Genomic DNA, 17,937 nt, shown 5'->3' with positions numbered 1-17,937 from the left:
CAGTAGGAGACACAAGATATGCTTTTTGTGGCTTGTTTCCACTGTATGCTAAAAATAAAAAATAAAGAGTACAACATGATACTTTGCCTTCCAATGAATAACCATATTTAAATCATGCAAACATTTCTCTTAAGCAAATAGACAGCAGACAAATATACCAGAATGCAATTAACTTCACATTTCTTAAGTCATAAATGCTTTCTTTTAATCCTTTGCCTAACCTTATTACATATTTTAAGATAGATGAAGTTTTCCATTGAATTTGAAAACATCTGCTTCACCACAGACCATTTTGATGAAATTTCAGCCTGATTCCTATTTACTTTTTTGGGGGGGAGAGTGCATTTTTATTCTGTTATCATCACTCATAGAGAACAATTTTGGTCCCTGTTGTCTGGGCTGCTGGACAGTACAACAATATTTTCTTATTAGACATAATGCCCAGTTCTTTCTCTGATAGCATTTAAATTTGTTCTCCCAGGTTGTATGTAGTCAAATATATTGATAGCGTCCCATGTGTGTTCTGCTGACACTTGGGTGTAATTGTAGTGAACTTTGAATTCTCATCTTAAGGTCAGTTATTAACTATTGATGGATTCTCCTTTTCTCCACTTAATGCTAAAGTATTCATACTAACCAAGATAGATGGGAATAGCTAAGGAGTTTTTCAATGCCATTGCTGTGTAAGCTGTCTTAGGCTTACCCTATGCAAAAAACTCAAAGCGATTTTGTAAAGATGATCATTTATCTAAGGTACAAAAGAAAAGAAAAAGACAAAGAAAGATTTCACTTCATGTCTTAAAAATTCTGGTTTTAAAGGCCTAGAAACAAAGTTTGTTGGCCATTAAAGATATAATGGGAAACCACATGTCCAGCAATGATTTTGGATTGCCCATCATGGATCTTAATGGGATCAGGAAGCAAGAGGCATAACTGAAGCCTCGACCCTCCAAGGCAAGTCACCCTGACAAACAACTGCACTGTTTTGGATTTCCCAGGAGGCGAAAGAGTGCCCTCTGAGATTTATAAACACGTACATAATAAATGGGAGACTGAAGTTTAAACTGTTATGAAGCATTCTCTGCTCTGCTTCTGAGGTCCCGTGTGATTTAAAGAGGTGACATTTACTGTGTGCAGACCTATTATTCAGAGTGACTGTTTGTGTATAGACAATATTTTAAAATGGCTTGCTGTAGATGAAAAATTCTTATTAAGTCAGAAAAACAGTTTAAGTAGGTAACACTCTCTCAGTTTAGTCTGCTATAAGTCTTACAGTCCTGCCATATGGAAAGTGTTGGGGGTGGGAGGAAGTGACACTGGAGAGTCTCTGTCTAAAATACAGTCCTAGAAGCAAATGGAAATTTGGAGATTTCAGTTGGAAGCCAGAAACCCGTTGTACATCTGAAGTGAAGAGCAAAAATTGTCCAAAGGTTTCATTTAGCCCTTTGACTTGATATTTCCTTTTTTGGTAGTAGTGGACCTACCATGGGGAGGTAAGTTAATGTGACCTAATGGGAAGAACACTCTCTAAAATTTAGGTAAGACTAACCTTGTTCACTTCAACTTATCCAGAGAGCTGCTGCTCCTATGTTGAAAAAATAATCATGGTAATGTGACTCAAGTGAGGTGCTTCTACTTTAAAAACATGCTTAAATGTCTCTCATCCTTCATCCTACTCCTATCCTCTCAAGCTACCATTCCTGTGTCTCTTTTCCCTTTAGGGCCAAGCTTTTAGGGAAAGGGATGGGAACTTTCTATACTCATTGATGCCCATTTACTTCTTAGATCTTTAAAATCTGGATTCAGAGTACATCTCTCAACTGAGTTTCTCAAAGTATACCAATGATCTCTTAATTGATAATTCTGATGATCTTTTCTTGGTCCTCGTTCTTTTTGACTCCTTTGTAGCATTTGACACCGATGATCACCCTTTCTTCTTAGACATCCTCTCCTTCCTGGGTTATTAAGGCTTTCTCCTGATTGTCCTATTACCTGTAGGGCCATTCCTTCTCTGACTCTTTTACTGGTTCACCATCCATGTTCTGTCCTCTGACTGGTGTTATCCTTCAAGCCTCTATCCTGAGTCCTCTTCTCTATACTCTCTCTGGGATCTCACTAACTTCTAGCCATTCAACTATCATCTCTATGCAGACAAATCTCATATCTACCCAGCTAGCCCTAGTCTGTCTCTTGAGCTCTGATCACACATTACCAAATACCTACCAGACATTTCAAATTGGATGTCTCATAGACATCTCAAACATAGCCAAAGGAGAAATCATTATCTTTTCCCATTACACTCTCTCTCCCTCTCTCTCTCTCTCCCTCCTCTCTCTCTCTCTCTCTCTCTCTCTCTCTCTCTCTCTCTCTCTCTCTCTCTCTCTGTCTCTCAACATTTCTATTTCTGTTGAGGCCACCATAGTCCTTCCAATTACCTAGGCTCAGAACCTCGGTGTCACCCTCAACTATTCCTGCTCCCTCACTCCTCACATCCTATAAATTGCCCAGTCTTGTCGACTTTATCTCCCCAGTATTTCTCTCACTTGTCTCCCCTCTACTTATAGTCACTACTCAAGAGGAGGCGTTCATCATCTCTTGCCTGGACTATAGCAATAGCCTCCACATTAGTCTTCTTACCTACTGTCTCTTTCCTCTCTTGGGCATTTTCCCTATAACTTACAAATGGATATTCCTAAAGGACAGTTTTTTTTCTATGCCATTATGATGATCAAGTCATTTCAGTTGTTTACACTTGCCTAAGATAAAATACAAAGCTTGCCTTCACAATTTGGCTCCAATCTACCTTTACATGCTTACCATATTACTTGCCTTTACACATTCTGCATCCTAACCAAACTGGTCTATTTGCTCTTCTCTTTACGTGATATTATATCCCACATCTGTGTCTTTGCATCTCTGCTTTCTGTGCATGTAATTCAATCCCTCCTCATCCCCACCTCCTCAAAGCCATAGCTTCCTTCAAAGCTCAGCTCAGGTATAGGAGGCATACCCTGATCTTCCTGATTACTAGTACATGACACCCAGAAATTATTTTGCATGGGTTTTTTGCATTTAATATTTATTATATATGTTTTCCCTCAATAGCAAATAAGCTTCTTTAGAGCAGAAATTATTTCATTTTTTCCTTTTCAGTTCTAGCACCTAGCCCAATGCCTTTCACATAACAACTACTTAAGAAATGAATGCTTATTAAATTGAAATCAATCAAAGTCTCCACCAAGAATTATGTCTTCATATTGGGCTTATAGAAAAAAACTGTTTTCTACTGCTTTCTCCAAATGAACATAGCATAGACAGAGACATGAACTGATAATAGTCGTAATGTTAGTAAACATTTATAGAGCATTTTAAAGTTTCCATTGTGCTTTTCCTGTTCATTTTAACCTCATGACAACCCTGGGAGTTAGGTACTAGTATTATCCTTATTTTGCAGATGAGGGATTTGAGGCTAAGGGAAATTAAGAGACTCACCCAGGGTCACTCAAATATCACGGGACTGAGACAAGACCATGATGATGCTGTATTCCCCATCCAAGTCTTTTATTTTTCAGACTAAACATTCCCATTTTCTTTAAACAGTCCTCATACAGCATTAACTCCAGATGCTTCATCATTTTGGTGGTTTTCCTCTGGATATTCTTCACCTTATCAATGTATCTTCTAAAATGAGGGCATTCAGCACTGAACATAAGATTTCCTATATGGTAACATGAAGGTAAAGCACAACACAACTAGTAGCTGCCTAGATCTGGACACTAATGCTTCTCAATGCAGCAGGAGATTAGCTTCTTTGACTTTAGTTCAGAATACTTTGAGCCAATAGACTCTTATTGGTTCATAGGAGTTCAAAATCCTGAACTACCATACAAGGAAAAACTAATCCAAGCACTACTCTCTCAATATACTCCTCACTTGGCCATGAAAATGGTTATTTACAAAGCAGTAGTTAGTCACCAAATAAGGAGTTTCTGTGCAAGTCAGCCAAAGAAAGGAATCAAAGCAACATTAAAGGTGTTCCACATCTGAGAAATGTCAACTTTAAAATGGTAGAAAATAACAGTGACAACTTTCAATAAATTAAAACCAGTCAGACATTGATGAGTCCCTACTTGGAAATCATTATAGAACAGGGGCACCATCACATAGATTTAACGGGTTTTAGCAGCTTCCATTGAAGTCCTCATTCCTGAAAACTTCTGGCTTCCTTTGCTCTGGGTAAGGTTTGGGTAGAAGAAAAATATGTGAAGACCAAGAAGCAAAATGCTTCTAAACTTCATCCAGCTGCTCTGAGGTATCATGCATGCACAGTATTCTGGGTAAACAGCCTTTCAGTCCCATGGTGTCCATGTATCAATTTTTTTCCAGGTTGTTCCAATATTGTCTGCATCATAAAGTTTATGATTTATATTTATATCTTTAAAATCCTAGTAGAAAATGATTTACCATGATTTTTTCAGAAAAAAATATATTTTAGGTAACAATGGAGATTTATAGTGACTTAAAATTATGTGGAACTTTTTTCTTCCCTCAGGCTTACCATATGTCAGAATCAACAACCCCAACCCTAGCTTATATCAACAGATAATGTTGCCTGGCTAATGTTAATTCTTTCAAAAAAAAACAAATTTGGAGAATTATTGTCACTAAATTAGTACCATTAAAGATGAGAAAGATGAGCAATCAGTGTTAATGTGGGAAAAAGATGAGAAGAAAAAGAGAAAATACTATAAAATTATATTGAACTCAAAGAAAGAAAGCTTAAAGTATTTTTAAGTTCTTTTTTGTTGTTGTTTTTGGACTGTGATTTTATTGGTCTAAAGAACTCTGAGTCAGGAAACCCTCTTCACTGTTGCAGATCATTACCTCTTCTTAGAGAGTTGTTAGGAGAACTGAGATATCAGGTGATTTTCCAGGGTAATATATTACATATATATGTAATATGTGTGTGTGTGTGTGTATATGTGGAAAGAGAGAGAGTCTATCTATCTGTCTATACATACACACATGCCTGTGTGTGTGCATGTGTGTGTATACCAGCCAATGGCAGGCCTTGAATCTAGGTCTTCCTGATTCAAAGAGTAGCTCTCTACCCACTATGCCAAGCTGTCTCTAAAAGCTTACATTTATAGAGTATTCTTGGCTTTGCATAGTAATATAGATATATTATCTCCTTTGCTTATCAAAACAACCCTGTAAAAGTTAGGTGCTACACTATGAGCATATTGTTGTCATTAGATGGGGGTGGGAGCAGGGAGGAGATCATATTAATTTAGATGAAGGTAAAGAATACGTTTTCTGTCCTGCATAAAATATAATAGTAATTGATCATATTTGGATAATCCTAACATTAAAAGACTAATATACATATATATAATGTGTGTATGTATATATATATATATATATATATATATATATATATATATATATATACACATAGATGACATAGATGGATAGATAGATAGATACATTGTCTAACCATATTTTTTTCATTTTTTACTGATGATATGAAGGCACTGGAAAGCCCTTCCCAATCATCAAGAGATGATTATGCTAGGATTATCACAGCTGTAGTGCACGAAGTAGCATTTAAGGACTTTGTTGATATTTTGAATTTTTGGTGTAACTTTGCTTCCTCTTTCCTGATAAGATAGGGAAAGAGAAAGAGAATATGCATTTAAATAGTACCTACTATATGCTAGGCACTGTCCTAAGTGTTGGTTTATTTATTTTACAAATTTTGTTTTAGAAGTGGAGCCAAGATAGCAGAGTAAAGGCAGACTCGCTTGAGTATTTCCAAATTATCCTCTAAACAACATTAAAATGATGCCTCATAACAAATTCGGAACTAGCAGAACTAATACAAGTATGGGGCAAAACAGTTTGCCAGCTGAACACAGCTTAGAAGGTTGGCAATAAAGGTCTGTCTCATTGAGGTGAGAGTGGATCACATTCCAGTGCAGGTGGCCCAAGCAAGCCAACAACAGGCTTTGGGAGTAACTGAATTCTCTATTGCTCCCAGAGCTCTCAGCTCACAAATGGTAAAGGGGTCAGACAACTGGTCAAAAGGAGATTTCAGGGGACCTTTCACTCTCACTGGGAGCAGGACTCTGTTGTATTGCCCTCTTGCAGTTCCAGGTCATAGTTCCAGGTTAAGGAGAAGCACTAGGAGGAGTGGGGACCCTGGATGTAGTTCCAGGGTAGAAAAGAGTGCTTGTGGTCTCTTATAGACCAGAGCACAGGCCAAAAGAACAGTGAATACACCTTTCCTTAAATCATACCACTTTGGGTTAAGAATGTTAGTCTAGATGGCTGCGTGAAAACAGCGCCTTACTGGAGCTGTTTCACAAGCTCTCTCAGATACATATAAAAAAGTGAATCTGAGCAGATTTGAGAGAGTTAGAAACTTCTAGCAGTCTGAGTGGGGCAAATTTACAAGCCAGGAGAGTCCCGAAAGGTCAACAGGATGGATCTGTAGGCTGGGAGAGCACTCAGCGTGTGGAGCTGTACAAGACAGCACCAAAATGGAAGCAGCTGCAGCAATCAATCAGCAAGACAGGCTGGGAGAAAGCTGGGTGCCCAAAACTGATGGAGATCCCCAGGTTTCCCAACACAGGATGAGAGTCTGTGAAAGTGAGGAGAGGCAGCAGCTCAACGCCACCGGCCATGGGACTCCAATTCCTGAGGCTTGCAGCCCAAAGGTATGAAACGCATCTTCTTGAACTTTCAGGAGACATAATGTCCAGGTAAATGGCTCTAATCCCTCTCTGCCCTGACCCAGAGAAATCCTTGGGGAAATACGCTGCAGTAGAGGAGACAGAAGTGGGGCTTCAGTGATTGAGCAGTGGGAGTTCCCGAGTCCCAGAAGGGCAGAACCAGCAGGGGTCAACACCAGTACATGTGCCCTTGCACCCCCAGAGGAAGTGGCAGACAACAGCACAAACAAAAACCAGCTGAGACCATTGCTGAAGAGTGACAGTTCTGGAGAGCAGCCCCAAGGAAAGAGGAGACTTCAGGCAGCCAGACCCCTCCCACACACCTCAGGAAACTGAAGGCTATAATACACAAAGCCAGTAACTAGACTCACAATCCCCAGAACAAAAACCTGGGACAGACAGCCCTGAGGCCCAAAAGCAGAAATTCACTGTAAAGCCAGGAAAAAGCTAACCAACATGAAGAAGTACACAAAAATACGGAGGACCATTAATTCTTTTAATGGAGACAGGAATGATCAAAATACCAATTTGGAAGAGGATAGCAATGACACTCTACCCACATCTGATATGTCAAAAGGGAATGTGAACTGATCTTAAGCCCAAAAAGCAGTCCTGGAAGAGCTGAAGGAGGATTTAAAAAGCCAAATTAGGGAGGCAAAAGAAAAAATGGAAAAAAAAACCACTGATGAAATCAAGTCCTTAAAAAATAAGATTGGCAAAGAGGATATGGAAATTTAGAATCTAAATAGAGGAAATGACACCCTGAGAGAGTAAAATCAACCAATTGGAAAAGGAGACTCAAAAGCAAAATGAAGACAGTGTATTAGGAGGGCAGAGTTTATAATTTCAAAGAGGATCATATATACGTCTGAAAGGTTCGGAACCGCTGGATATAAGAAACTCTCAAAGTAGGAGGCAGAAGAATCAAAGCATATATTTAGGCTCCACAGTAACCAACCCATGAACCAGCATCCCCATTTTGACATATTGATCAAAAGCTTCCAGGCCCAATAAGTACGCCTCACAAGAGTAACCAGGAGGCTACAGAGAAGCATGATAGTGTAAAATAAAATCATGCTTCCCCCTCTATGGTAAAAAGATTACCCACTGGCCTCAAGCCCTTGTTCAGCTTCCTCCCGTAGGTCAGCTCTGCTACAGGCAGCTCCTGCTTCGGCTTCGGCTGTGGCTGCAGCTGTAGCAGCCTCTGGCTCCAACGGAAGCTGTTTTTAACCATCTGGCTTCTGCGGGGGTGTAAGGTACGCCGGGGAAAACACAGGTTCTTTCAATCTGCTTAAGCAAGGTGAGGGGGTTGACCGGGAAAGTACAGGTTCTTTCCATCAGCTTAAGCAAGGGAAGCAAGGTGAAGGGGCCGACAAGCTTACTCCAGTCCAACATACAAACAGCATTCAGTTCAGGGGAAAAAGCCAAACTAGTCAAGGGCACTTGTTGACCAAGTGCTAAGGAGCCCATTTTTGGTTACCAACACAGACAGCAACTCATTAAAAATTATAATTCAGCAAGTGGAAGCTAATGACTCCATGAGGCATCAAGAAGTAGTAAAACAAAATGTAAAGAATGAAAAAATTGGAAAAAAATATGAAATATGTGATTGGAAAAACAACTGACCTGGAAAATAGATCCAGGAGAGACAATTTAAGAACTGGAGTAAAATATATTGCACTTCAGCTAAGATGAAAAAAGCAGGTGTAGCACTCCTCATCTCAGACAAAGCAAAAGTAAAGACAGATTTAATTAAAAGAGATAAGGAAAGACACTACATCCTGCTAAAAGACACCATAAACAATGAAGCAAAATCATTGTTTAACATATATGCACCAAGTGGTATGGCATGTAAATACTTAGAGGAGAGGTTAAGGGAGTTACAGGAAGAAATAGACAGCAAAGCTATAATAAAGGGAGACCCCAACCTCCCCATCTCTGAAATTAATAAATCTAACCTCAAAATAAACAAGAATGAAGTTAAGGAGGTGAACAGAATTTTAGAAAAGGCAGATTTGATAGACCTCTGGAGAAAACCAAATGGGGATAAAAAGGAATATACTTTCTTCTCAGTGGGGCATGGCACATACTCAAAAATTGACCGTGTAGTAGGGCATAAAAACCTCACAATCCAGTGCAGAAAGGCAAAAGTAGTCAAAGCATACTTTTCAGATCACAATGAAATAAAAATTATTTGTAATACAGAACTATGGAAAAATAAGGTAAAAATTAATTGGAAACTAAATAATCTAATTCTAAAGAATGAGTGGGCCAAAGAACAAATCAGAGAAACAATTAATAACTTCATTCAAGAGAATGGCAATAATGAGACAACATACCAAAACTTACAGAGTAAAGCAAAAGCAGTTCTTAGGGGAAGTTTTATATCTCTAAATGTTTACATGAATAAAATAGAGAAAAAGGAGATTAATGAATTGGGCATGCATCTAAAAAAGTTAGAAAAAGAACAAATTCAAAATCCCCAATTAAATATCAAATTAGAAATACTGAAAGTCAAAGGAGAGATTAATAAAATTGAAACCAAGGAAACTATAGAATTAATAAATAAAACAAAGAGCTGGCTTTATGAAAAAACCAATAAAATTGATAAACCTTTGGTCAATTTGATTAAAAAAAGAAAGAAGAAAATCAAATTACCAGTATCAAAAACGAAAAGAGTGAATTCACCTCTAATGAAGAGGAAATCAAAACAATAATTAGGAATTATTTTGCCCAATTGTATGCCCATAAATTTGACAACCTTAGGGATATGGATGAATATCTACAAAAACATAAATTGCCCAGGTTAACAGAAGAGGAAATAAAATTTCTAAATAACCCCATCTCAGAAAAAGAAATTGAGCAAGTCATCAATGAACTCCCTAGGAAAAAATCTCCAGGGCGAGATGGTTTTACATGTGAATTTTATCAAACATTTAAAGAACAATTAATTCCTATACTTTATAGACTATTTGGGAAAGTAGGTAAAGAAGGAGTCCTACCAAATTCTTTTCCAGGTAGAGTCAAAACATAGAAAGAAAATTATAGACCGATTACCCTAATGAATATTGATGCAAAAATTTTAAATAAAATATTAGCAAAAACATTGCAGCAACTTATCACCAGAATAATACACTATGACCACGTAAGATTTATTCCAGGAATGCAAGGCTGGTTCAATATTAGGAAAACTATCAGCATAATTGATCATATCAACAACAAAACTAGCAGAAACCATATATGATCATCTCAATAGATGCAGAAAAAGCCTTTGACAAAATACAACACCCATTCCTATTAAAAACACTAGAAAGCATAGGAATAGATGGAGCCTTCCTTAAAATTATAAATAGCATCTACCTAAAACCATGAACAAGAATTATTTGTAATGGGGATAAGCTAGACGCATTCCCAATAAGATCAGGGTTGAAACAAAGATGTCATTATCACCCCTGCTATTCAATTTGGTACTAGAAATGTTAGCTGTAGCAATAAGAGAAGAAAAAGAAATTGAAGGCATTGGAATAGGCAAAGAAGAAACTAAATTATCACTTTTTGCAGATGATATGATGATTTACTCAGAGAATCCTAGAGAATCAAGTAAAAAACTACTTAAAATAATAAACAACTTTAGCAAAGTTTCAGGATATAAAATAAACCCACACAAATCCTCAGCATTCCTACACATTTCTAACAAAGCCAAACAGCAAGAGATAGAAAGAGAAACTGCATTCAAAGTTACTGTAGACATTATAAAATATTTGGGTGTCTATCTGCCAAGACAAACCCAGGGACTATATGAACATAATTATGAAACACTTTTCACATGAATAAAATCAGATCTAAATAAATGGAAAAATATCAGTTGCTCATGGTTAGGCCAAACTAATATAATAAAAATGACAATTTTACCTATATAAAACTATTCAGTGCCATACCAATTGAACTACCAAAAATTATTTTATAGACCTCGATAAAATAATAACAAAATTCATCTGGAAGAACAAGAGGTCTAGAATATCTAGGGTATTAATGAAAAGAAATGCTAGGGAAGGTGGCCTAACCATAATAGATATTAAACTGTACTACAAAGCAGCAGTCATCAAAACTACCTGGTGCTGGCTAAGAAACAGTCATGGATCAGTGGAATAGGATAGGTACACAAGATGCAAAAGTCAGTGACTATAGCAATCTACTCTTTGATAAGCCCAAAGAATCCAGCTTCTGGGTTAAGAATTCACTATTTCACAAAAACTGTTGGGAAAACTGGAAAATGGTAGGGCAGAAACTGGGCATAGACCAATATATTACACCATATACCAAAATAAAGTCAAAATGGGTTCATGATTTAGGAATAAAGGCTTATACTATAAGCAATTTGGGAGAGCAAGGAATAGTTTACCTATCAGATTTGTGGAAAAGAAAAGAATTCATGACGCAAGAGATAGAGAGCATTACAAAATGCAAAATGGACAATTTTGATTATGTTAAATTGAAATGTTTTTGCATTAAAAAAGCCAATGCAACAAAGATTAGGAGGGAAGCAGAAAATTGGGAGAAAATCTTTACAACTAGTGTCTCTGATAAAGGCCTCATCTCTAAAATATACAGGGAACTGAGCCAAATTTTCAGGAATATAAGTCATTCCTCAATTGAAAAATGGTCAAAGGATATGAACAGGCAGTTTTCAGAGGAAGAAATTAAAGATATCTATAGGCATATGGAAAATTAAAATCACTACTGATTATAGAAATGCAAATCAAAACAACTCTTAGGTACCACATCTCTCATGTCAGTTTGGCCGAAATGACAAAACAGGAAAATGATAAATGCTGGAGAGGATGTGGGAAAATTGGAATATTGTTACATTGCTGGTGGAGTTGTGAACCGATTCTGCCATTCTGGAGAGCAATTTGAAACTATGCCCAAAGGGTTATAAAAATGTTCATCCCTTTGACCCAGCAATATCACTTCAAGGATTGTATCCCAAAGAGATCACACAAGTAGGAAAAGGCTGCAAATACAAAAATATTTATAGTGGCTCTTTTTGTAGTAGCAAAGAATTGGAAATCAAGGGGATGCCCATCAATTGGTGAATGGCTGAACAAGTTGTGGTATATGAAGTTAATGGATTACTATTGTGCCATAAGAAATGGGGATGATATGGACTCCATAACAACCTGGAAAAACCTACATGATATGATGCTGAGTGACCAGAGCAGAACCAGGAGAACATTATACACAACTACAGATTTATGGATTCTGTGACGAATAACCCTGATAGATTTTGCTCTTCTTGGCAACATAAGGTGCAAAGACAACTCTAAATGACTCATGATGAAGAGAGTTATATACATCCAGAGAAAGAACTATGGTGTCTGAATGCAGATTGAGGCATACTTTATGCTCACCTTTTTCCCCCTTTTTTTCTCTTTTGTTTTTGTTTTTTTTTTGTTTCTGTTTCTTCTTTCTCATGATTCATTCCATTGGTCATAATTCTTCTTCACAACTCAACTAGTGTGTAAATAAGTTCAATGCTAAGTTATAGATAGAAGATACATCAGATTCCATGCTGTCTTGGGGAGGGAGCAGGGGAGGGGCGGTAGAAAATCTGGAACTCAAAATTATGTAGAACCAAGTGTTGTAAACTAAAAATAAAAAATCTCAAAAACTAAAAAAATCATACCACTTTGGAAGAATTAAAAATTTATAGAAACCCACCTCCTGAACTAGCCCTGAAAGCAGCAACACACACAAACACATACACGAAGGTGAAGCTTGGGACAGGGCATTCTCTACTCCAAGAGCAGAGCTCAACTTTAACACAACATTAAAAATGAAGATATACATTGTCAAATGAGCAAACAAATGAACAGCCATGGAATTTTATTATGGTGACAGGGAAAGTCAAAACACAAATTCAGAAGAAGACAGCAATGTCAAAATAGCTACATTTAAAGTCTCAAAGAAAAATGTAAATTGTTCTGAGGATCAGAAAAAATCCTGGAAGAGCTCAAAAAATTTTAGAAAATTAAACAAGTTAGGAAGAGGAAAAATAAGGAAAAAATGAAAATGACGCAAGAAAATTCTGAAAAAGGAGTCAAAAGCTTGGTAAAGGAGGCACAAATATTGAGAAAACAACATCTTAAAAACAGCATAGGCCAAACGGTAAAAGAGGAACAAAAATCTACTAAAGAGAAGACTTTCTTAAAAAGTAGAATTAGCTAAATGTGAAAAGACATACAAAAATTCACTGAAAAATAAAAGAACTAATGACTGCATGAGAAATCAAGAAACAAGCTTTTGACTCCTTTTTCATAATTTTCTTGCATCATTTTCATTTTTTCCCTTATATTTATTCCATTTTTTTTATTCCTTTGATTTTGTTATATTGTTTCTTGATTCTTCATGGAGTCATTAGTTTTCACTTTCCCAATTCTACTTTTTAAAGAAACAATAAAACAAAACCAAAGGAATGAAAAAATAGAATAAAAATAAGAATATACGTCATCCCCCAATTGAGAAATGGTCAAAGGATATGAAAAGGTAGTTTTCAGATAAAGAAATCAAAGTATTTATGGTCATTTTAAAAATACTCTAAAACACTATTGATTAGAGGAAAACACATTAAAACAACTCTGAGGTATCACCTCACACCTATCAGATTGTTTAATATGACATAAAAGAAAAGTGACAAATGTTAGAGGGGATGTGGAAAAATTGCAACACTAATGTCCTGTTGGTGAAGTTGTAAACTCTTCTAGCCACTCTACAAAACAATTTGAAACTATGTCCAAAGAGCGATAAAATTGTACATGCCCTCTTACCCGGAAATACCACTACTAGTTGTGTATCCCAAAGACATTTTTTAAAAAAGGAAAATAACCCAAATGTGCAAAAATATTTATAGCATCTCCTATTGTGGTGGCAAAGAATTAGAAATTGAGGGGATGCCCATGAATCAGGTAATGACTGAACGGTAGTGCTATATAAATGTTATGGAATACTCTTGTGCTATAAGAAATGATGAGAAGAATGCTTTCAGAAAAACATGGAAAGACTTCCATGAACTGTTGCTGAGTGAAGTGAGCAGAACCAGGAGAACATGGTACACAACAGCAAAATTATATGGTGACAAACTGTGAATGACTTAGCTGTTCTCAGCAATACAATGACCTAAGAAAGTTCCAAAGGATATAAGATGAAAAATGCTATCCACCTCCAGCGGAAGAACTAATATGGAGCCTGAATACAGATTGGCACAAACGTTTTTTTAACTTTTTTTGAGGGGCGTCTTTTTTCACAACATGAGTAATTTGCAAATATGTTTTGCACATGTGTAACCTATATTGAATTGTTTGCTTAGTAAATGAAGGGGAAAGATGGAGAGAGAGAATTTAGAACTCAAAATTTAAAAAAAAAAACATAAAAATTGGTCTTACAGGTAAATGAAAAAATTAAAAACAAACATTTCATTTGGTCCTCACAAAAATCCTGCAAGGTGGGTACTATTATTATTATTACTTTCATTTTACAGTTGAGGAAAGTCAGGCAGAGGTGAAGCAACTTTCCCAGGGTCACCACAGCTAGTGTCTGAAGGTAGATTTGATCTCGTGTCTTCTTTACTCCAGGCTGATGACTCTATCCTTTTCACCACCAGCTGCTTGTATGTTTAGCATCTCACTATAGACTATTAGAAAGAAAAAGGAAGGGGAAAATGACCAACTTCCACCTTGAGTCTATTGTACCTCCAAATCTATTGGGGTGCCAGAACTCTGGGAATCTTTTGGCCATACACTTGGTGTGTCTGCAATGCTGAATCCACAAAATGGTTACATCATTTTTTGGCTATGTAGAGAAATATTTAGTGGGGATCGTCAGAATATAGACTTTAGAGGTTAAGTCTTAAGTTTGCTTAGGTTAAGCAAACTTAACAGTCTAGCATAAATTGATCAATTTAGCACATGGACCATCAGGGGAATCAGCCCAACAACATACAAATCTATCAATAATTATTTCTATATAATAAAAATTGAAACTTTAACAATAATCTTAAACATAAAAATCATACAATTATTCCTGTAAAGAGAGTTACAATGGATTATCAATCAATACCTACCCTACGAATAGTGGGGCTTGTCTGAATTTAAGAAAAACTAGACTTCTCAATTTCTAGATTAAAGAGAAGGGGAAAGAGAGAGAGAGAGAGACAGACAGACAGACAGAGACAGACAGAGACAGAGAGAGGAAGAGACAGACACAGAGACAGAGAGAGACACACAGAGGGGCACAGAGAAAGTGATAGAGACAGAGAGACAGAGACAGAATTTGCAAAGTCAAATCAGATCTCTTTTCTTGACTGAGCTCCAGGTTAGAATAGATCTAGGACAGAGCTGGGAAGCCAATTGTGATGGAGGCCCAGAGTTCTCTTGAGTTACCAGGATGCAAGTGAAGAAAAATAGGAGAGACAACAGGCTCCTGCTCTAAAAGGAACTAGAAGGTAGATGGCGGCTGGTAAGCAGGAACTAGTATGAGCTCCGTATGGAGTCCCTCCAAAAACCTATAAAAAATGGCTCTGAACCAATTCTAGAACGGCGGAACCCACAAAACCGCAGAGGGTAGCAGGGCTCCAACCCACGACAGCCTGGATGGTCTCTGGGTAAGGTCTATCCCACACGGACCTGGGAGCTGGGAGCTGGGAACGGAGTGGAGCAGAGCCCAGCCTGAGCGGCATGGACCATCCAGACCATCCAGGGGGCCCTAGCACCCTGAATCAGTGAGCTGTGGGAGTTACCAGACTCCTTAACCCACAAACACCAAAGACTGTGGAGAAGGTTAGTGGGAAAAGCTGCAGGAGTAGAAGGAGTTCGCGGTTCGGCTTCCAGCCCCGGGGGCAGCGGAGGTGGGGCAGCTACAGCTGTTGTTACTTCCGGCTCCAGGCCCACCTGGTGGGAGGAATTAAGTGGCAGATCAGAGCAGGAGTCCACAGCCTGCTGAAGATCTAAGCCCAGTCTGGGTTGGGGGTTGGGAAGGAGCAGTGCTGGTGTGGCAGAGCTGGCACCTCCCCCCCAAACGTGGAACATAGAACTCTCTAGTCTGCAAGCAGTCATACCCCACTGAAAAACTCAAAGGTCAAGTTAGTTGGCTGGGAATATGGCCAGGCAGCGAAAACGCACCAAGATTCAGTCTCAGACTTTGGATTCTTTCTTTGGTGACAAAGAAGACCAAAACATACAGCCTAAAGAAGTCAATAAAGTGCAAGAGCCTACACCAACAGCCTCCAAGAAAAACATGAACTGGTCCCAGGCCATGGAAGAGCTCAAAAAGGAGTTGGAAAAGCAAGTTAGAGAAGTAGAGGAAAAATTGGGAAGAGAAATGAGAAGGATGCGAGAAAACCATGAAAAACAAGTCAATGACTTGCTAAAGGAGACCCAAAAAAATACCGAAAAATACACTGAAGAAAACAACACCTTAAAAAACAGACTAACTCAAATGGCAAAAGAGCTCCAAAAAGCCAATGAGGAGAAGAATGCCTTGAAACACAGAATTAGCCAAATGGAAAAGGAGGTCCAAAAGACCACTGAAGAAAATACTACTTTAAAAATTAGATTGGAGCAAGTGGAAGCTAGTGATTTTATGAGAAATCAAGATATTATAAAACAGAACCAAAGGAATGAAAAAATGGAAGATAATGTGAAATATCTCATTGGAAAAACCACTGACCTGGAAAATAGATCCAGCAGAGATAATTTAAAAATTATTGGACTACCTGAAAGCCATGATCAAAAAAAGAGCCTAGATATCATCTTTCAAGAAATTATCAAGGAGAACTGCCCTGATATTCTAGAGCCATAGGGCAAAATAGAAACTGAAACAATCCATCGATCGCCTCCCCAAATAGATCCCAAAAAGAAATCTCCCAGGAATATTGTTGCCAAATTCCAGAGCTCCCAGATCAAGGAGAAAATACTGCAATCAGCCAGAAAGAAACAATTTGAGTATTGTGGAAACCCAATCAGAATAACCCAAGATCTGGCAGCCTCTACATTAAGAGATCGAAGGGCTTGGAATATGATATTCTGGAGGTCAATGGAGCTAGGATTAAAACCTAGAATCACCTACCCAGCAAAACTGAGTATCATGCTCCAGGGCAAAATATGGATTTTCAATAAAATAGAGGACTTTCAAGCTTTCTCAGTGAAAAGACCAGAACTGAATAGAAAATTTGACTTTCAAACACAAGAATCAAGAGAAGCATGAAAAGATTTGTCCAAAACTGAAAGAGGGACATTGGCATCTCCTCCTATTATTGCATATTGCTCTTAAATATTGTACCATTTCATCTCCTCTGATTGGAAGGTGGGCAGTGATATATGAGCTTTCCCATTTTATTTATTCACCAAACTGTTCCAGATGAGATCCCATCATTTATCCACTGACACATCAAACCTGCTGTGTGACCTCCAAGTTGACCTCCCCGCAGCATTTGCTTTCATGCTCTTAGAGTTCTAGCAGCTTAACAGGGCTCACTTCAGGGGGAAGACAAGAGAATTGATATTGGGGGGCAAGACGGGGGTGGAGATAGTGAACTAAAGTAATAAAAAATTTAATTCCTCTGCCATGATTTGAAAACGATGTCCAGGTGGTAAACTAACAGAGCTCAGTTCCCATGAACAACTCCATCCCTTCTACCTCCACCCTCAGAATGTGACTTCCTTTACTTCTCAAATCTGGGAGAAATAGAATTGGAATAAACAAAATAGTACATGCACTAAAAAAAAGGAACTAGAAGGGCAAAAGGGATAGTAATAGAGCAAAGCCAAGCTTTGCCCTGAGTATAGCCCAGAGGCAGCTCTCTCGTCTTCAGTTAGTAAGAAAGAGAAAAGAAATAAGAGCAGAATCTCTAAATTTCTTGAGCCCTCAGTAGCTCACAGGCAAGATAGGGACAGGAAGCAAGGTTAAGAGCTATACAGCAGAATCACTGCCTATGACTTCCTGCCAGACTAGGACACAGATTATTTCAATAGGTTTCTAAGCCTACCCACATGGAGGAGATCATGTCAATGGCTAGATGGCCTTTAGCCAACACTTTCAAGGTAGAAATTTCCTTTACAGACCTCATCTCATTTCATTCTCACAACAACCATGTGAGGTGGGTGCCATTACTATCTCCATTTTGCAAGGGAAGAAACTGTGGCTGAGG

This window comes from Trichosurus vulpecula, chromosome 3 (genome assembly GCF_011100635.1).
Source record: "Trichosurus vulpecula isolate mTriVul1 chromosome 3, mTriVul1.pri, whole genome shotgun sequence".
Taxonomy (NCBI): Eukaryota; Metazoa; Chordata; class Mammalia; order Diprotodontia; family Phalangeridae; genus Trichosurus; species Trichosurus vulpecula.
The sequence above is the reverse complement of the archived record's forward strand: the minus strand, read 5'-3'. Positions refer to the sequence as shown.